This window comes from Heterodontus francisci, chromosome 23 (assembly GCF_036365525.1).
Source record: "Heterodontus francisci isolate sHetFra1 chromosome 23, sHetFra1.hap1, whole genome shotgun sequence".
NCBI classification, from domain to species: Eukaryota; Metazoa; Chordata; class Chondrichthyes; order Heterodontiformes; family Heterodontidae; genus Heterodontus; species Heterodontus francisci.
The window spans coordinates 59,412,155-59,431,964 of NC_090393.1; the positions used below are offsets into that span (position 1 = coordinate 59,412,155).

Genomic DNA, 19,810 nt, shown 5'->3' on the forward strand with positions numbered 1-19,810 from the left:
CTCCATAGAACAATCCACTCAGTCCCATTGCTCTAGACCTGAAAGTTTATTTCCTTCAAGTGCCCATCCAATTTTCTTTTGAAATCATTCATTGTCTCTGCTTCCAACACCCTCAAAGGCAGCGAGTTCCAGCTCATTACCAGTAGCTGGGTAAAAATGTTCTTCCTCATATTCCCCATACATCTCTTGCCCAAAACTTTCGATCTGTGTCCCCTAGTCCTTGTACCATCAGCTACTGGCAACACGTTTTCTTTGCCTGCCTTATCTCAAACGGTCATAATCTTTACACCTCAATCAAATCTCTCCGCAATTTCCGTTGCTCCTCTGAGAACAACCCCAGCTTCTGCAACCTAACCTTGCAGCTAAAATCGCTCATCCCTGGAACCATTCTGGTCAATCTCCTCTGTAACCTCTCACATCCAACCTAAAGCCTGATGACCAAAAGTGTACGCAATACTCCTGTTGTGGCCTGACCAGAGATTTATAAAGGTTCAGCATAACTTTGCTGCTTTTGTACTCAATGATTCTATTTAAGAAGCCCAAGATCCTCTATGTTTTGCTGCCCACACTCTCAATATGTCCTGCAACCTTCATAAATCTATGCACATGCACCCCCAGGTTCCTCTGTCCTTGCACACTCTTTCCAACTGTGCCATTAAGTCTATATGAGCTCAGCCCATCCTTTCTGCCAAAATGCATCACCTCACACTTGTTGATATGAAATTCCATTTGCCACTTGTCTGCCCATTCTGCTAGGCTATCTATGTCCTCTTGAAGTCAATTTGTATCATGCTCACCGTTTGCCATTCCTCCAAGTTTGGTATGATTGGCAAATTTTGAAATCTTCTGCTCAGTTGCAATATCCAAGTTATTTCTACATCTCCAAAAAAAACACCGCTAGTCCTATGACTGACCCTTGCGCAACACCACTGTCTACCATCCTCCAGTGTGAAAAGTAACGATTGACCATGATGAGCTGTTTTGTGTCCTGAAAGCAATATTTTTGATCCAAGCTGAGACTGCCTGTTTCTGGTTTGTGTTTGCACAGAAGGAACAAATGTTATACAGCAGTTAGTGTAAACATTTGGAGCACACTTTCCAATACAGAAACAACCAGCTGTCAGGATGGCCGAGTGGTCTAAGGCGCCAGACTCAAGGAGTGTTTGTCCTTGCCTCTCTTGTGGCTCTGGAATTCTGGTCTCTCTTAAGGGGCGTGGGTTCAAATCCCACTCCTGACATCACCTTTTTATCCACACAAAACCTCACAGCATCACACTGCCTGCTCAACTTGCCTGCAATTTGCACGTGCCTCCTTCAATTACTTCAATCCTACTGCCATTTGCCAACAAACACAAGGCACAGCTCCACAAACATGGCCTTTCCTCAGGAAACCTCACAAATCCTAAGCCTGTCCTTCCACATAATGCTTCAAATCACACTTCTGCCATCAACCATTTCCCACACTCCAATGCCAGCACTCTGACTAAATTATCTTTTGCCCCACCTCCTTGCTGCATTCCTCATTGCTTTCTAGCATTATGACTTGCAATCCCACTGCACGCACTGCTGCTTTTCACAAACAGGACAACACGCTCAAAGAATCGCACTTCTTGCACACCAAAACCCCACTCAATTCGACTCTCTTACTTCGACAATTCCTTCCAATCCTATTTGCCGGGCTAACATTTTCCCTGAAGAAGGGGCACCACAGCCAAGCTCTTTCCTCATCAGCACTTCGACATTGCCAGACTTGATGCCTTTGGAGGCTGGCTCTCTCAGATTGCAATGTTCACACGAATGTTGATGGCCAAGCGCACAGTACCTGCACAGTGCCTTGTTTGCCCTCAAAAAGGTAGGGAGATCCTGGTGATTTTCTTGGCAGCAGGGCTCCAATTAGCACTTGTCGCAATAATATATTGTGATGCAAAGAAAGGCATGGGAATGAGAGGCTGAAATGTCCTGCTTGGAACCATTATTGGATTGTGGTTATATTAGAAGGCCTTGGCTTTGAATGGCAGCTGTGTTGCTTGTCTTTGGTCAAGTTGAGCAAGAAAAAGTGTATGGGAAAAGGATGCAAAATGCAAGTTGTTGCACAAAAGATGTGTGTCTGATTGTTGTTTGCAGTGCTGGAACGATGAATTTCCTTGCCGGCACGGCCTGATAAGTCAAGTATGATTAACAAATGGTCTTCGAGTCATAGAGTCATTTGCGGCACAGAAGGAGGCCATTCTGCCCATCCAGCGTATGCCGGCTCTCCATAGAACAATCCACTCAGTCCCATTGCTCTAGACCTGAAAGTTTATTTCCTTCAAGTGCCCATCCAATTTTCTTTTGAAATCATTCATTGTCTCTGCTTCCAACACCCTCAAAGGCAGCGAGTTCCAGCTCATTACCAGTAGCTGGGTAAAAATGTTCTTCCTCATATTCCCCATACATCTCTTGCCCAAAACCTTCGATCTGTGTCCCCTAGTCCTTGTACCATCAGCTACTGGCAACACGTTTTCTTTGCCTGCCTTATCTCAAACGGTCATAATCTTTACACCTCAATCAAATCTCTCCGCAATTTCCGTTGCTCCTCTGAGAACAACCCCAGCTTCTGCAACCTAACCTTGCAGCTAAAATCGCTCATCCCTGGAACCATTCTGGTCAATCTCCTCTGTAACCTCTCACATCCAACCTAAAGCCTGATGACCAAAAGTGTATGCAATACTCCTGTTGTGGCCTGACCAGAGATTTATAAAGGTTCAGCATAACTTTGCTGCTTTTGTACTCAATGATTCTATTTAAGAAGCCCAAGATCCTCTATGTTTTGCTGCCCACACTCTCAATATGTCCTGCAACCTTCATAAATCTATGCACATGCACCCCCAGGTTCCTCTGTCCTTGCACACTCTTTCCAACTGTGCCATTAAGTCTATATGAGCTCAGCCCATCCTTTCTGCCAAAATGCATCACCTCACACTTGTTGATATGAAATTCCATTTGCCACTTGTCTGCCCATTCTGCTAGGCTATCTATGTCGTCTTGAAGTCAATTTGTATCATGCTCACCGTTTGCCATTCCTCCAAGATTGGTATGATTGGCAAATTTTGAAATCTTCTGCTCAGTTGCAATATCCAAGTTATTTCTACATCTCCAAAAAAAACACCGCTAGTCCTATGACTGACCCTTACGCAACACCACTGTCTACCATCCTCCAGTGTGAAAAGTAACGATTGACCATGATGAGCTGTTTTGTGTCCTGAAAGCAATATTTTTGATCCAAGCTGAGACTGCCTGTTTCTGGTTTGTGTTTGCACAGAAGGAACAAATGTTATACAGCAGTTAGTGTAAACATTTGGAGCACACTTTCCAATACAGACACAACCAGCTGTCAGGATGGCCGAGTGGTCTAAGGCGCCAGACTCAAGGAGTGTTTGTCCTTTCCTCTCTTGTGGCTCTGGAATTCTGGTCTCTCTTAAGGGGCGTGGGTTCAAATCCCACTCCTGACATCACTTTTTTCATCCACACAAAACCTCACAGCATCACACTGCCTGCTCAGCTTGCCTGCAATTTGCACGTGCCTCCTTCAATTACTTCAATCCTACTGCCATTTGCCAACAAACACAAGACACAGCTCCACAAACATGGCCTTTCCTCAGGAAACCTCACAAATCCTAAGCCTGTCCTTCCACATAATGCTTCAAATCACACTTCTGCCATCAACCATTTCCCACACTCCAATGCCAGCACTCTGACTAAATTATCTTTTGCCCCACCTCCTTGCTGCATTCCTCATTGCTTTCTAGCATTATGACTTGCAATCCCACTGCACGCACTGCTGCTTTTCACAAACAGGACAACACGCTCAAAGAATCGCACTTCTTGCACACCAAAACCCCACTCAATTCGACTCTCTTACTTCGACAATTCCTTCCAATCCTATTTGCCGGGCTAACATTTTCCCTGAAGAAGGGGCACCACAGCCAAGCTCTTTCCTCATCAGCACTTCGACATTGCCAGACTTGATGCCTTTGGAGGCTGGCTCTCTCAGATTGCAATATTCACACGAATGTTGATGGCCAAGCGCACAGTACCTGCACAGTGCCTTGTTTGCCCTCACAAAGGTAGGGAGATCCTGGTGATTTTCTTGGCAGCAGGGCTCCAATTAGCACTTGTCGCAATAATATATTGTGATGCAAAGAAAGGCATGGGAATGAGAGGCTGAAATGTCCTGCTTGGAACCATTATTGGATTGTGGTTAAATGAGAAGGCCTTGGCTTTGAATGGCAGCTGTGTTGCTTGTCTTTGGTCAAGTTGAGCAAGAAAAAGTTTATGGGAAAAGGATGCAAAATGCAAGTTGTTGCATGAAAGATGTGTGTCTGATTGTTGTTTGCAGTGCTGGAACGATGAATTTCCTTGCCGGCACGGCCTGATAAGTCAAGTATGATTAACAAATGGTCTTCGAGTCATAGAGTCATTTGCGGCACAGAAGGAGGCCATTCTGCCCATCCAGCGTATGCCGGCTCTCCATAGAACAATCCACTCAGTCCCATTGCTCTAGACCTGAAAGTTTATTTCCTTCAAGTGCCCATCCAATTTTCTTTTGAAATCATTCATTGTCTCTGCTTCCAACACCCTCAAAGGCAGCGAGTTCCAGCTCATTACCAGTAGCTGGGTAAAAATGTTCTTCCTCATATTCCCCATACATCTCTTGCCCAAAACTTTCGATCTGTGTCCCCTAGTCCTTGTACCATCAGCTACTGGCAACACGTTTTCTTTGCCTGCCTTATCTCAAACGGTCATAATCTTTACACCTCAATCAAATCTCTCCGCAATTTCCGTTGCTCCTCTGAGAACAACCCCAGCTTCTGCAACCTAACCTTGCAGCTAAAATCGCTCATCCCTGGAACCATTCTGGTCAATCTCCTCTGTAACCTCTCACATCCAACCTAAAGCCTGATGACCAAAAGTGTACGCAATACTCCTGTTGTGGCCTGACCAGAGATTTATAAAGGTTCAGCATAACTTTGCTGCTTTTGTACTCAATGATTCTATTTAAGAAGCCCAAGATCCTCTATGTTTTGCTGCCCACACTCTCAATATGTCCTGCAACCTTCATAAATCTATGCACATGCACCCCCAGGTTCCTCTGTCCTTGCACACTCTTTCCAACTGTGCCATTAAGTCTATATGAGCTCAGCCCATCCTTTCTGCCAAAATGCATCACCTCACACTTGTTGATATGAAATTCCATTTGCCACTTGTCTGCCCATTCTGCTAGGCTATCTATGTCCTCTTGAAGTCAATTTGTATCATGCTCACCGTTTGCCATTCCTCCAAGTTTGGTATGATTGGCAAATTTTGAAATCTTCTGCTCAGTTGCAATATCCAAGTTATTTCTACATCTCCAAAAAAAACACCGCTAGTCCTATGACTGACCCTTGCGCAACACCACTGTCTACCATCCTCCAGTGTGAAAAGTAACGATTGACCATGATGAGCTGTTTTGTGTCCTGAAAGCAATATTTTTGATCCAAGCTGAGACTGCCTGTTTCTGGTTTGTGTTTGCACAGAAGGAACAAATGTTATACAGCAGTTAGTGTAAACATTTGGAGCACACTTTCCAATACAGAAACAACCAGCTGTCAGGATGGCCAAGTGGTCTAAGGCGCCAGACTCAAGGAGTGTTTGTCCTTGCCTCTCTTGTGGCTCTGGAATTCTGGTCTCTCTTAAGGGGCGTGGGTTCAAATCCCACTCCTGACATCACCTTTTTATCCACACAAAACCTCACAGCATCACACTGCCTGCTCAACTTGCCTGCAATTTGCACGTGCCTCCTTCAATTACTTCAATCCTACTGCCATTTGCCAACAAACACAAGACACAGCTCCACAAACATGGCCTTTCCTCAGGAAACCTCACAAATCCTAAGCCTGTCCTTCCACATAATGCTTCAAATCACACTTCTGCCATCAACCATTTCCCACACTCCAATGCCAGCACTCTGACTAAATTATCTTTTGCCCCACCTCCTTGCTGCATTCCTCATTGCTTTCTAGCATTATGACTTGCAATCCCACTGCACGCACTGCTGCTTTTCACAAACAGGACAACACGCTCAAAGAATCGCACTTCTTGCACACCAAAACCCCACTCAATTCGACTCTCTTACTTCGACAATTCCTTCCAATCCTATTTGCCGGGCTAACATTTTCCCTGAAGAAGGGGCACCACAGCCAAGCTCTTTCCTCATCAGCACTTCGACATTGCCAGACTTGATGCCTTTGGAGGCTGGCTCTCTCAGATTGCAATGTTCACACGAATGTTGATGGCCAAGCGCACAGTACCTGCACAGTGCCTTGTTTGCCCTCACAAAGGTAGGGAGATCCTGGTGATTTTCTTGGCAGCAGGGCTCCAATTAGCACTTGTCGCAATAATATATTGTGATGCAAAGAAAGGCATGGGAATGAGAGGCTGAAATGTCCTGCTTGGAACCATTATTGGATTGTGGTTATATGAGAAGGCCTTGGCTTTGAATGGCAGCTGTGTTGCTTGTCTTTGGTCAAGTTGAGCAAGAAAAAGTGTATGGGAAAAGGATGCAAAATGCAAGTTGTTGCACGAAAGATGTGTGTCTGATTGTTGTTTGCAGTGCTGGAACGATGAATTTCCTTGCCGGCACGGCCTGATAAATCAAGTATGTTTAACAAATGGTCTTCGAGTCATAGAGTCATTTGCGGCACAGAAGGAGGCCATTCTGCCCATCCAGCGTATGCCGGCTCTCCATAGAACAATCCACTCAGTCCCATTGCTCTAGACCTGAAAGTTTATTTCCTTCAAGTGCCCATCCAATTTTCTTTTGAAATCATTCATTGTCTCTGCTTCCAACACCCTCAAAGGCAGCGAGTTCCAGCTCATTACCAGTAGCTGGGTAAAAATGTTCTTCCTCATATTCCCCATACATCTCTTGCCCAAAACTTTCGATCTGTGTCCCCTAGTCCTTGTACCATCAGCTACTGGCAACACGTTTTCTTTGCCTGCCTTATCTCAAACGGTCATAATCTTTACACCTCAATCAAATCTCTCCGCAATTTCCGTTGCTCCTCTGAGAACAACCCCAGCTTCTGCAACCTAACCTTGCAGCTAAAATCGCTCATCCCTGGAACCATTCTGGTCAATCTCCTCTGTAACCTCTCACATCCAACCTAAAGCCTGATGACCAAAAGTGTACGCAATACTCCTGTTGTGGCCTGACCAGAGATTTATAAAGGTTCAGCATAACTTTGCTGCTTTTGTACTCAATGATTCTATTTAAGAAGCCCAAGATCCTCTATGTTTTGCTGCCCACACTCTCAATATGTCCTGCAACCTTCATAAATCTATGCACATGCACCCCCAGGTTCCTCTGTCCTTGCACACTCTTTCCAACTGTGCCATTAAGTCTATATGAGCTCAGCCCATCCTTTCTGCCAAAATGCATCACCTCACACTTGTTGATATGAAATTCCATTTGCCACTTGTCTGCCCATTCTGCTAGGCTATCTATGTCCTCTTGAAGTCAATTTGTATCATGCTCACCGTTTGCCATTCCTCCAAGTTTGGTATGATTGGCAAATTTTGAAATCTTCTGCTCAGTTGCAATATCCAAGTTATTTCTACATCTCCAAAAAAAACACCGCTAGTCCTATGACTGACCCTTGCGCAACACCACTGTCTACCATCCTCCAGTGTGAAAAGTAACGATTGACCATGATGAGCTGTTTTGTGTCCTGAAAGCAATATTTTTGATCCAAGCTGAGACTGCCTGTTTCTGGTTTGTGTTTGCACAGAAGGAACAAATGTTATCCAGCAGTTAGTGTAAACATTTGGAGCACACTTTCCAATACAGACGCAACCAGCTGTCAGGATGGCCGAGTGGTCTAAGGCGCCAGACTCAATGAGTGTTTGTCCTTGCCTCTTTTGTGGCTCTGGAATTCTGGTCTCTCTTAAGGGGCGTGGGTTCAAATCCCACTCCTGACATCACTTTTTTCATCCACACAAAACCTCACAGCATCACACTGCCTGCTCAGCTTGCCTGCAATTTGCACGTGCCTCCTTCAATTACTTCAATCCTACTGCCATTTGCCAACAAACACAAGACACAGCTCCACAAACATGGCCTTTCCTCAGGAAACCTCACAAATCCTAAGCCTGTCCTTCCACATAATGCTTCAAATCACACTTCTGCCATCAACCATTTCCCACACTCCAATGCCAGCACTCTGACTAAATTATCTTTTGCCCCACCTCCTTGCTGCATTCCTCATTGCTTTCTAGCATTATGACTTGCAATCCCACTGCACGCACTGCTGCTTTTCACAAACAGGACAACACGCTCAAAGAATCGCACTTCTTGCACACCAAAACCCCACTCAATTCGACTCTCTTACTTCGACAATTCCTTCCAATCCTATTTGCCGGGCTAACATTTTCCCTGAAGAAGGGGCACCACAGCCAAGCTCTTTCCTCATCAGCACTTCGACATTGCCAGACTTGATGCCTTTGGAGGCTGGCTCTCTCAGATTGCAATATTCACACGAATGTTGATGGCCAAGCGCACAGTACCTGCACAGTGCCTTGTTTGCCCTCAAAAAGGTAGGGAGATCCTGGTGATTTTCTTGGCAGCAGGGCTCCAATTAGCACTTGTCGCAATAATATATTGTGATGCAAAGAAAGGCATGGGAATGAGAGGCTGAAATGTCCTGCTTGGAACCATTATTGGATTGTGGTTATATGAGAAGGCCTTGGCTTTGAATGGCAGCTGTGTTGCTTGTCTTTGGTCAAGTTGAGCAAGAAAAAGTTTATGGGAAAAGGATGCAAAATGCAAGTTGTTGCATGAAAGATGTGTGTCTGATTGTTGTTTGCAGTGCTGGAACGATGAATTTCCTTGCCGGCACGGCCCGATAAATCAAGTATGTTTAACAAATGGTCTTCGAGTCATAGAGTCATTTGCGGCACAGAAGGAGGCCATTCTGCCCATCCAGCGTATGCCGGCTCTCCATAGAACAATCCACTCAGTCCCATTGCTCTAGACCTGAAAGTTTATTTCCTTCAAGTGCCCATCCAATTTTCTTTTGAAATCATTCATTGTCTCTGCTTCCAACACCCTCAAAGGCAGCGAGTTCCAGCTCATTACCAGTAGCTGGGTAAAAATGTTCTTCCTCATATTCCCCATACATCTCTTGCCCAAAACCTTCGATCTGTGTCCCCTAGTCCTTGTACCATCAGCTACTGGCAACACGTTTTCTTTGCCTGCCTTATCTCAAACGGTCATAATCTTTACACCTCAATCAAATCTCTCCGCAATTTCCGTTGCTCCTCTGAGAACAACCCCAGCTTCTGCAACCTAACCTTGCAGCTAAAATCGCTCATCCCTGGAACCATTCTGGTCAATCTCCTCTGTAACCTCTCACATCCAACCTAAAGCCTGATGACCAAAAGTGTACGCAATACTCCTGTTGTGGCCTGACCAGAGATTTATAAAGGTTCAGCATAACTTTGCTGCTTTTGTACTCAATGATTCTATTTAAGAAGCCCAAGATCCTCTATGTTTTGCTGCCCACACTCTCAATATGTCCTGCAACCTTCATAAATCTATGCACATGCACCCCCAGGTTCCTCTGTCCTTGCACACTCTTTCCAACTGTGCCATTAAGTCTATATGAGCTCAGCCCATCCTTTCTGCCAAAATGCATCACCTCACACTTGTTGATATGAAATTCCATTTGCCACTTGTCTGCCCATTCTGCTAGGCTATCTATGTCGTCTTGAAGTCAATTTGTATCATGCTCACCGTTTGCCATTCCTCCAAGTTTGGTATGATTGGCAAATTTTGAAATCTTCTGCTCAGTTGCAATATCCAAGTTATTTCTACATCTCCAAAAAAAACACCGCTAGTCCTATGACTGACCCTTGCGCAACACCACTGTCTACCATCCTCCAGTGTGAAAAGTAACGATTGACCATGATGAGCTGTTTTGTGTCCTGAAAGCAATATTTTTGATCCAAGCTGAGACTGCCTGTTTCTGGTTTGTGTTTGCACAGAAGGAACAAATGTTATACAGCAGTTAGTGTAAACATTTGGAGCACACTTTCCAATACAGATACAACCAGCTGTCAGGATGGCCGAGTGGTCTAAGGCGCCAGACTCAAGGAGTGTTTGTCCTTGCCTCTCTTGTGGCTCTGGAATTCTGGTCTCTCTTAAGGGGCGTGGGTTCAAATCCCACTCCTGACATCACTTTTTTCATCCACACAAAACCTCACAGCATCACACTGCCTGCTCAGCTTGCCTGCAATTTGCACGTGCCTCCTTCAATTACTTCAATCCTACTGCCATTTGCCAACAAACACAAGGCACAGCTCCACAAACATGGCCTTTCCTCAGGAAACCTCACAAATCCTAAGCCTGTCCTTCCACATAATGCTTCAAATCACACTTCTGCCATCAACCATTTCCCACACTCCAATGCCAGCACTCTGACTAAATTATCTTTTGCCCCACCTCCTTGCTGCATTCCTCATTGCTTTCTAGCATTATGACTTGCAATCCCACTGCACGCACTGCTGCTTTTCACAAACAGGACAACACGCTCAAAGAATCGCACTTCTTGCACACCAAAACCCCACTCAATTCTACTCTCTTACTTCGACAATTCCTTCCAATCCTATTTGCCGGGCTAACATTTTCCCTGAAGAAGGGGCACCACAGCCAAGCTCTTTCCTCATCAGCACTTCGACATTGCCAGACTTGATGCCTTTGGAGGCTGGCTCTCTCAGATTGCAATGTTCACACGAATGTTGATGGCCAAGCGCACAGTACCTGCACAGTGCCTTGTTTGCCCTCACAAAGGTAGGGAGATCCTGGTGATTTTCTTGGCAGCAGGGCTCCAATTAGCACTTGTCGCAATAATATATTGTGCTGCAAAGAAAGGCATGGGAATGAGAGGCTGAAATGTCCTGCTTGGAACCATTATTGGATTGTGGTTATATTAGAAGGCCTTGGCTTTGAATGGCAGCTGTGTTGCTTGTCTTTGGTCAAGTTGAGCAAGAAAAAGTGTATGGGAAAAGGATGCAAAATGCAAGTTGTTGCACGAAAGATGTGTGTCTGATTGTTGTTTGCAGTGCTGGAACGATGAATTTCCTTGCCGGCACGGCCTGATAAGTCAAGTATGATTAACAAATGGTCTTCGAGTCATAGAGTCATTTGCGGCACAGAAGGAGGCCATTCTGCCCATCCAGCGTATGCCGGCTCTCCATAGAACAATCCACTCAGTCCCATTGCTCTAGACCTGAAAGTTTATTTCCTTCAAGTGCCCATCCAATTTTCTTTTGAAATCATTCATTGTCTCTGCTTCCAACACCCTCAAAGGCAGCGAGTTCCAGCTCATTACCAGTAGCTGGGTAAAAATGTTCTTCCTCATATTCCCCATACATCTCTTGCCCAAAACCTTCGATCTGTGTCCCCTAGTCCTTGTACCATCAGCTACTGGCAACACGTTTTCTTTGCCTGCCTTATCTCAAACGGTCATAATCTTTACACCTCAATCAAATCTCTCCGCAATTTCCGTTGCTCCTCTGAGAACAACCCCAGCTTCTGCAACCTAACCTTGCAGCTAAAATCGCTCATCCCTGGAACCATTCTGGTCAATCTCCTCTGTAACCTCTCACATCCAACCTAAAGCCTGATGACCAAAAGTGTATGCAATACTCCTGTTGTGGCCTGACCAGAGATTTATAAAGGTTCAGCATAACTTTGCTGCTTTTGTACTCAATGATTCTATTTAAGAAGCCCAAGATCCTCTATGTTTTGCTGCCCACACTCTCAATATGTCCTGCAACCTTCATAAATCTATGCACATGCACCCCCAGGTTCCTCTGTCCTTGCACACTCTTTCCAACTGTGCCATTAAGTCTATATGAGCTCAGCCCATCCTTTCTGCCAAAATGCATCACCTCACACTTGTTGATATGAAATTCCATTTGCCACTTGTCTGCCCATTCTGCTAGGCTATCTATGTCGTCTTGAAGTCAATTTGTATCATGCTCACCGTTTGCCATTCCTCCAAGATTGGTATGATTGGCAAATTTTGAAATCTTCTGCTCAGTTGCAATATCCAAGTTATTTCTACATCTCCAAAAAAAACACCGCTAGTCCTATGACTGACCCTTACGCAACACCACTGTCTACCATCCTCCAGTGTGAAAAGTAACGATTGACCATGATGAGCTGTTTTGTGTCCTGAAAGCAATATTTTTGATCCAAGCTGAGACTGCCTGTTTCTGGTTTGTGTTTGCACAGAAGGAACAAATGTTATCCAGCAGTTAGTGTAAACATTTGGAGCACACTTTCCAATACAGACACAACCAGCTGTCAGGATGGCCGAGTGGTCTAAGGCGCCAGACTCAATGAGTGTTTGTCCTTTCCTCTCTTGTGGCTCTGGAATTCTGGTCTCTCTTAAGGGGCGTGGGTTCAAATCCCACTCCTGACATCACTTTTTTCATCCACACAAAACCTCACAGCATCACACTGCCTGCTCAGCTTGCCTGCAATTTGCACGTGCCTCCTTCAATTACTTCAATCCTACTGCCATTTGCCAACAAACACAAGACACAGCTCCACAAACATGGCCTTTCCTCAGGAAACCTCACAAATCCTAAGCCTGTCCTTCCACATAATGCTTCAAATCACACTTCTGCCATCAACCATTTCCCACACTCCAATGCCAGCACTCTGACTAAATTATCTTTTGCCCCACCTCCTTGCTGCATTCCTCATTGCTTTCTAGCATTATGACTTGCAATCCCACTGCACGCACTGCTGCTTTTCACAAACAGGACAACACGCTCAAAGAATCGCACTTCTTGCACACCAAAACCCCACTCAATTCTACTCTCTTACTTCGACAATTCCTTCCAATCCTATTTGCCGGGCTAACATTTTCCCTGAAGAAGGGGCACCACAGCCAAGCTCTTTCCTCATCAGCACTTCGACATTGCCAGACTTGATGCCTTTGGAGGCTGGCTCTCTCAGATTGCAATATTCACACGAATGTTGATGGCCAAGCGCACAGTACCTGCACAGTGCCTTGTTTGCCCTCACAAAGGTAGGGAGATCCTGGTGATTTTCTTGGCAGCAGGGCTCCAATTAGCACTTGTCGCAATAATATATTGTGATGCAAAGAAAGGCATGGGAATGAGAGGCTGAAATGTCCTGCTTGGAACCATTATTGGATTGTGGTTATATGAGAAGGCCTTGGCTTTGAATGGCAGCTGTGTTGCTTGTCTTTGGTCAAGTTGAGCAAGAAAAAGTTTATGGGAAAAGGATGCAAAATGCAAGTTGTTGCATGAAAGATGTGTGTCTGATTGTTGTTTGCAGTGCTGGAACGATGAATTTCCTTGCCGGCACGGCCTGATAAGTCAAGTATGATTAACAAATGGTCTTCGAGTCATAGAGTCATTTGCGGCACAGAAGGAGGCCATTCTGCCCATCCAGCGTATGCCGGCTCTCCATAGAACAATCCACTCAGTCCCATTGCTCTAGACCTGAAAGTTTATTTCCTTCAAGTGCCCATCCAATTTTCTTTTGAAATCATTCATTGTCTCTGCTTCCAACACCCTCAAAGGCAGCGAGTTCCAGCTCATTACCAGTAGCTGGGTAAAAATGTTCTTCCTCATATTCCCCATACATCTCTTGCCCAAAACCTTCGATCTGTGTCCCCTAGTCCTTGTACCATCAGCTACTGGCAACACGTTTTCTTTGCCTGCCTTATCTCAAACGGTCATAATCTTTACACCTCAATCAAATCTCTCCGCAATTTCCGTTGCTCCTCTGAGAACAACCCCAGCTTCTGCAACCTAACCTTGCAGCTAAAATCGCTCATCCCTGGAACCATTCTGGTCAATCTCCTCTGTAACCTCTCACATCCAACCTAAAGCCTGATGACCAAAAGTGTACGCAATACTCCTGTTGTGGCCTGACCAGAGATTTATAAAGGTTCAGCATAACTTTGCTGCTTTTGTACTCAATGATTCTATTTAAGAAGCCCAAGATCCTCTATGTTTTGCTGCCCACACTCTCAATATGTCCTGCAACCTTCATAAATCTATGCACATGCACCCCCAGGTTCCTCTGTCCTTGCACACTCTTTCCAACTGTGCCATTAAGTCTATATGAGCTCAGCCCATCCTTTCTGCCAAAATGCATCACCTCACACTTGTTGATATGAAATTCCATTTGCCACTTGTCTGCCCATTCTGCTAGGCTATCTATGTCGTCTTGAAGTCAATTTGTATCATGCTCACCGTTTGCCATTCCTCCAAGATTGGTATGATTGGCAAATTTTGAAATCTTCTGCTCAGTTGCAATATCCAAGTTATTTCTACATCTCCAAAAAAAACACCGCTAGTCCTATGACTGACCCTTACGCAACACCAGTGTCTACCATCCTCCAGTGTGAAAAGTAACCATTGACCATGATGAGCTGTTTTGTGTCCTGAAAGCAATATTTTTGATCCAAGCTGAGACTGCCTGTTTCTGGTTTGTGTTTGCACAGAAGGAACAAATGTTATACAGCAGTTAGTGTAAACATTTGGAGCACACTTTCCAATACAGACACAACCAGCTGTCAGGATGGCCGAGTGGTCTAAAGCACCAGACTCAAGGAGTGTTTGTCCTTGCCTCTCTTGTGGCTCTGGAATTCTGGTCTCTCTTAAGGGGCGTGGGTTCAAATCCCACTCCTGACATCACTTTTTTCATCCACACAAAACCTCACAGCATCACACTGCCTGCTCAGCTTGCCTGCAATTTGCACGTGCCTCCTTCAATTACTTCAATCCGACTGCCATTTGCCAACAAACACAAGGCACAGCTCCACAAACATGGCCTTTCCTCAGGAAACCTCACAAATCCTAAGCCTGTCCTTCCACATAATGCTTCAAATCACACTTCTGCCATCAACCATTTCCCACACTCCAATGCCAGCACTCTGACTAAATTATCTTATGCCCCACCTCCTTGCTGCATTCCTCATTGCTTTCTAGCATTATGACTTGCAATCCCACTGCACGCACTGCTGCTTTTCACAAACAGGACAACACGCTCAAAGAATCGCACTTCTTGCACACCAAAACCCCACTCAATTCTACTCTCTTACTTCGACAATTCCTTCCAATCCTATTTGCCGGGCTAACATTTTCCTGAAGAAGGGGCACCACAGCCAAGCTCTTTCCTCATCAGCACTTCGACATTGCCAGACTTGATGCCTTTGGAGGCTGGCTCTCTCAGATTGCAATGTTCACACGAATGTTGATGGCCAAGCGCACAGTACCTGCACAGTGCCTTGTTTGCCCTCACAAAGGTAGGGAGATCCTGGTGATTTTCTTGGCAGCAGGGCTCCAATTAGCACTTGTCGCAATAATATATTGTGATGCAAAGAAAGGCATGGGAATGAGAGGCTGAAATGTCCTGCTTGGAACCATTATTGGATTGTGGTTATATGAGAAGGCCTTGGCTTTGAATGGCAGCTGTGTTGCTTGTCTTTGGTCAAGTTGAGCAAGAAAAAGTGTATGGGAAAAGGATGCAAAATGCAAGTTGTTGCACGAAAGATGTGTGTCTGATTGTTGTTTGCAGTGCTGGAACGATGAATTTCCTTGCCGGCACGGCCTGATAAATCAAGTATGTTTAACAAATGGTCTTCGAGTCATAGAGTCATTTGCGGCACAGAAGGAGGCCATTCTGCCCATCCAGCGTATGCCGGCTCTCCATAGAACAATCCACTCAGTCCCATTGCTCTAGACCTGAAAGTTTATTTCCTTCAAGTGCCCATCCAATTTTCTTTTGAAATCATTCATTGTCTCTGCTTCCAACACCCTCAAAGGCAGCGAGTTCCAGCTCATTACCAGTAGCTGGGTAAAAATGTTCTTCCTCATATTCCCCATACATCTCTTGCCCAAAACTTTCGATCTGTGTCCCCTAGTCCTTGTACCATCAGGTACTGGCAACACGTTTTCTTTGCCTGCCTTATCTCAAACGGTCATAATCTTTACACCTCAATCAAATCTCTCCGCAATTTCCGTTGCTCCTCTGAGAACAACCCCAGCTTCTGCAACCTAACCTTGCAGCTAAAATCGCTCATCCCTGGAACCATTCTGGTCAATCTCCTCTGTAACCTCTCACATCCAACCTAAAGCCTGATGACCAAAAGTGTACGCAATACTCCTGTTGTGGCCTGACCAGAGATTTATAAAGGTTCAGCATAACTTTGCTGCTTTTGTACTCAATGATTCTATTTAAGAAGCCCAAGATCCTCTATGTTTTGCTGCCCACACTCTCAATATGTCCTGCAACCTTCATAAATCTATGCACATGCACCCCCAGGTTCCTCTGTCCTTGCACACTCTTTCCAACTGTGCCATTAAGTCTATATGAGCTCAGCCCATCCTTTCTGCCAAAATGCATCACCTCACACTTGTTGATATGAAATTCCATTTGCCACTTGTCTGCCCATTCTGCTAGGCTATCTATGTCCTCTTGAAGTCAATTTGTATCATGCTCACCGTTTGCCATTCCTCCAAGTTTGGTATGATTGGCAAATTTTGAAATCTTCTGCTCAGTTGCAATATCCAAGTTATTTCTACATCTCCAAAAAAAACACCGCTAGTCCTATGACTGACCCTTGCGCAACACCACTGTCTACCATCCTCCAGTGTGAAAAGTAACGATTGACCATGATGAGCTGTTTTGTGTCCTGAAAGCAATATTTTTGATCCAAGCTGAGACTGCCTGTTTCTGGTTTGTGTTTGCACAGAAGGAACAAATGTTATACAGCAGTTAGTGTAAACATTTGGAGCACACTTTCCAATACAGATACAACCAGCTGTCAGGATGGCCGAGTGGTCTAAGGTGCCAGACTCAAGGAGTGTTTGTGCTTGCCTCTCTTGTGGCTCTGGAATTCTGGTCTCTCTTAAGGGGCGTGGGTTCAAATCCTACTCCTGACATCACTTTTTTCATCCACACAAAACCTCACAGCATCACACTGCCTGCTCAGCTTGCCTGCAATTTGCACGTGCCTCCTTCAATTACTTCAATCCTACTGCCATTTGCCAACAAACACAAGACACAGCTCCACAAACATGGCCTTTCCTCAGGAAACCTCACAAATCCTAAGCCTGTCCTTCCACATAATGCTTCAAATCACACTTCTGCCATCAACCATTTCCCACACTCCAATGCCAGCACTCTGACTAAATTATCTTTTGCCCCACCTCCTTGCTGCATTCCTCATTGCTTTCTAGCATTATGACTTGCAATCCCACTGCACGCACTGCTGCTTTTCACAAACAGGACAACACGCTCAAAGAATCGCACTTCTTGCACACCAAAACCCCACTCAATTCTACTCTCTTACTTCGACAATTCCTTCCAATCCTATTTGCCGGGCTAACATTTTCCCTGAAGAAGGGGCACCACAGCCAAGCTCTTTCCTCATCAGCACTTCGACATTGCCAGACTTGATGCCTTTGGAGGCTGGCTCTCTCAGATTGCAATGTTCACACGAATGTTGATGGCCAAGCGCACAGTACCTGCACAGTGCCTTGTTTGCCCTCACAAAGGTAGGGAGATCCTGGTGATTTTCTTGGCAGCAGGGCTCCAATTAGCACTTGTCGCAATAATATATTGTGCTGCAAAGAAAGGCATGGGAATGAGAGGCTGAAATGTCCTGCTTGGAACCATTATTGGATTGTGGTTATATTAGAAGGCCTTGGCTTTGAATGGCAGCTGTGTTGCTTGTCTTTGGTCAAGTTGAGCAAGAAAAAGTGTATGGGAAAAGGATGCAAAATGCAAGTTGTTGCACGAAAGATGTGTGTCTGATTGTTGTTTGCAGTGCTGGAACGATGAATTTCCTTGCCGGCACGGCCTGATAAGTCAAGTATGATTAACAAATGGTCTTCGAGTCATAGAGTCATTTGCGGCACAGAAGGAGGCCATTCTGCCCATCCAGCGTATGCCGGCTCTCCATAGAACAATCCACTCAGTCCCATTGCTCTAGACCTGAAAGTTTATTTCCTTCAAGTGCCCATCCAATTTTCTTTTGAAATCATTCATTGTCTCTGCTTCCAACACCCTCAAAGGCAGCGAGTTCCAGCTCATTACCAGTAGCTGGGTAAAAATGTTCTTCCTCATATTCCCCATACATCTCTTGCCCAAAACCTTCGATCTGTGTCCCCTAGTCCTTGTACCATCAGCTACTGGCAACACGTTTTCTTTGCCTGCCTTATCTCAAACGGTCATAATCTTTACACCTCAATCAAATCTCTCCGCAATTTCCGTTGCTCCTCTGAGAACAACCCCAGCTTCTGCAACCTAACCTTGCAGCTAAAATCGCTCATCCCTGGAACCATTCTGGTCAATCTCCTCTGTAACCTCTCACATCCAACCTAAAGCCTGATGACCAAAAGTGTACGCAATACTCCTGTTGTGGCCTGACCAGAGATTTATAAAGGTTCAGCATAACTTTGCTGCTTTTGTACTCAATGATTCTATTTAAGAAGCCCAAGATCCTCTATGTTTTGCTGCCCACACTCTCAATATGTCCTGCAACCTTCATAAATCTATGCACATGCACCCCCAGGTTCCTCTGTCCTTGCACACTCTTTCCAACTGTGCCATTAAGTCTATATGAGCTCAGCCCATCCTTTCTGCCAAAATGCATCACCTCACACTTGTTGATATGAAATTCCATTTGCCACTTGTCTGCCCATTCTGCTAGGCTATCTATGTCGTCTTGAAGTCAATTTGTATCATGCTCACCGTTTGCCATTCCTCCAAGATTGGTATGATTGGCAAATTTTGAAATCTTCTGCTCAGTTGCAATATCCAAGTTATTTCTACATCTCCAAAAAAAACACCGCTAGTCCTATGACTGACCCTTACGCAACACCAGTGTCTACCATCCTCCAGTGTGAAAAGTAACCATTGACCATGATGAGCTGTTTTGTGTCCTGAAAGCAATATTTTTGATCCAAGCTGAGACTGCCTGTTTCTGGTTTGTGTTTGCACAGAAGGAACAAATGTTATACAGCAGTTAGTGTAAACATTTGGAGCACACTTTCCAATACAGACACAACCAGCTGTCAGGATGGCCGAGTGGTCTAAAGCACCAGACTCAAGGAGTGTTTGTCCTTGCCTCTCTTGTGGCTCTGGAATTCTGGTCTCTCTTAAGGGGCGTGGGTTCAAATCCCACTCCTGACATCACTTTTTTCATCCACACAAAACCTCACAGCATCACACTGCCTGCTCAGCTTGCCTGCAATTTGCACGTGCCTCCTTCAATTACTTCAATCCTACTGCCATTTGCCAACAAACACAAGGCACAGCTCCACAAACATGGCCTTTCCTCAGGAAACCTCACAAATCCTCAGCCTGTCCTTCCACATAATGCTTCAAATCACACTTCTGCCATCAACCATTTCCCACACTCCAATGCCAGCACTCTGACTAAATTATCTTTTGCCCCACCTCCTTGCTGCATTCCTCATTGCTTCCTAGCATTATGACTTGCAATCCCACTGCACGCACTGCTGCTTTTCACAAACAGGACAACACACTCAAAGAATCGCACTTCTTGCACACCAAAACCCCACTCAATTCTACTCTCTTACTTCGACAATTCCTTCCAATCCTATTTGCCGGGCTAACAATTTGCCTGAAAGTTTATTTTCTTCAAGTGCCCATCCAATTTTCTTTTGAAATCATACATTCACTCTGCTTCCAACACCTTCAAAGGCAGCGAGT

The 19,810-nt window shown here is 45.1% G+C and overlaps 9 non-coding genes across 9 annotated transcripts; all 9 read left to right on the forward strand.

Moving 5' to 3' along the window:
- Nucleotides 1–1,119: 1,119 nt before the first annotated feature.
- Nucleotides 1,120–1,238, forward strand: trnal-caa (transfer RNA leucine (anticodon CAA)). Its single transcript has 2 exons — nt 1,120–1,157; nt 1,193–1,238. It is a non-coding gene; the product is annotated as a tRNA-Leu (tRNA).
- A 2,134-nt stretch (nt 1,239–3,372) lies between these two features.
- trnal-caa (transfer RNA leucine (anticodon CAA)) lies at nt 3,373–3,491 on the forward strand. Its single transcript has 2 exons — nt 3,373–3,410; nt 3,446–3,491. It is a non-coding gene; the product is annotated as a tRNA-Leu (tRNA).
- A 2,135-nt stretch (nt 3,492–5,626) lies between these two features.
- On the forward strand, nt 5,627–5,745 carry trnal-caa (transfer RNA leucine (anticodon CAA)). The gene is made up of 2 exons: nt 5,627–5,664; nt 5,700–5,745. It is a non-coding gene; the product is annotated as a tRNA-Leu (tRNA).
- Nucleotides 5,746–7,879: 2,134 nt separating this feature from the next.
- trnal-caa (transfer RNA leucine (anticodon CAA)) lies at nt 7,880–7,998 on the forward strand. The gene is made up of 2 exons: nt 7,880–7,917; nt 7,953–7,998. It is a non-coding gene; the product is annotated as a tRNA-Leu (tRNA).
- Nucleotides 7,999–10,133: 2,135 nt separating this feature from the next.
- Nucleotides 10,134–10,252, forward strand: trnal-caa (transfer RNA leucine (anticodon CAA)). Its single transcript has 2 exons — nt 10,134–10,171; nt 10,207–10,252. It is a non-coding gene; the product is annotated as a tRNA-Leu (tRNA).
- A 2,135-nt stretch (nt 10,253–12,387) lies between these two features.
- On the forward strand, nt 12,388–12,506 carry trnal-caa (transfer RNA leucine (anticodon CAA)). The gene is made up of 2 exons: nt 12,388–12,425; nt 12,461–12,506. It is a non-coding gene; the product is annotated as a tRNA-Leu (tRNA).
- A 2,135-nt stretch (nt 12,507–14,641) lies between these two features.
- Nucleotides 14,642–14,760, forward strand: trnal-caa (transfer RNA leucine (anticodon CAA)). Its single transcript has 2 exons — nt 14,642–14,679; nt 14,715–14,760. It is a non-coding gene; the product is annotated as a tRNA-Leu (tRNA).
- A 2,134-nt stretch (nt 14,761–16,894) lies between these two features.
- trnal-caa (transfer RNA leucine (anticodon CAA)) lies at nt 16,895–17,013 on the forward strand. Its single transcript has 2 exons — nt 16,895–16,932; nt 16,968–17,013. It is a non-coding gene; the product is annotated as a tRNA-Leu (tRNA).
- Nucleotides 17,014–19,148: 2,135 nt separating this feature from the next.
- On the forward strand, nt 19,149–19,267 carry trnal-caa (transfer RNA leucine (anticodon CAA)). Its single transcript has 2 exons — nt 19,149–19,186; nt 19,222–19,267. It is a non-coding gene; the product is annotated as a tRNA-Leu (tRNA).
- Nucleotides 19,268–19,810: the final 543 nt, after the last annotated feature.